We start from the raw sequence: 1,189 nt of genomic DNA, 5'->3' as shown, positions 1-1,189 counted from the left end.
CCCAAGTGAATGGAAATTAGAGAACTTTCCTCACTTTTTCTCACAATTTCTACATTTGACTTCATCCTTCCATCTCACACTGATTTGGTCGTATGGAGTTTAAACTAGGTCAGCTCAACTGATTGAAATCTTAAAGTTATTTTAGCCGTTCAAAAAGAAGTTCTTCGTACCTTATTACACCTTACCTTTTTAGGTTAGAAATGATATTCTGATATACAAAAAAAAAGTTAAATACTTTTTTTTTTAAAAAAAGTTAAATACTTTTTTTTTACTTATTTAATAAATCCTTTTCAAATAAAGTTACGATAAACATGTTTTTGCTGTCAGTCAAGTGGATAGAACCCCTTAACCATACCATATCTTAATGGGTCTGAAACAAAAACCGTATGAGCCAATTTCAAATCTAAGCTTGACTATAACACTTTCTCAGTCCACACTAAATATAAAAATAAATTAAAAATGCCTGCTGCAACCGAAAATCCGCAGCCACTAACGTATTCGAAATTTTTTATCTGCATAAATTCCCTGTTTGCTCCACCGTAACCTTTGTGAAACACTCTCTCGCAGCGCAAGCAGTAAGAGCACTCACTTCTACTCATACCTATACACCGGTTCACATAAACTGGAAGCGCTTGGTATGTGGCATGTTGATAGGGGTTGATTTACTGACTCGTAACTAAATTGAAATGACTTTTGTGATATTTTGGTGTATTGGTTTGCCCGATACCTAACWACCACATAGACAAAAGTTGCACCAGTTTAAAATTAACTACAGACGGTTGGTTGTGTCCTGCAGCTTGGGGAGGAGTCTTAAAGCGCAAACTTTGTATGAGTACCAAATAGGATATATGTACATATATAATATATATAAATATATGAGTGTATATACATAAGCACAAGGCTTTATACTAATACCGACACACTCAATGTCGTGCTGATCCTTATTTACTACGGAAATTATATTAACGTTGATTAGCTAACGTCTAAGCGCGACTGTTGGTGGCATATGATTTCGAGTGTGATGTTAACGAGATGTTTAGATATAAATACATACAAACCTATGTATAGACATAATGATTATTTCGTTTCGTAGAATAGTGATTTGATTGATATAAAAAAGAGTAATTTCTAAGTGACCCCATTAAAGGTCTAATTATTTTTTCAGGCTTTCTTATATTTTAAATCCCAA

Source organism: Bactrocera latifrons, unplaced genomic scaffold, assembly GCF_001853355.1.
Source record: "Bactrocera latifrons isolate USDA-ARS-PBARC rearing strain unplaced genomic scaffold, ASM185335v1 scaffold_2, whole genome shotgun sequence".
NCBI lineage: Eukaryota > Metazoa > Arthropoda > Insecta > Diptera > Tephritidae > Bactrocera > Bactrocera latifrons.
This window is presented reverse-complemented; position numbering follows the sequence as displayed.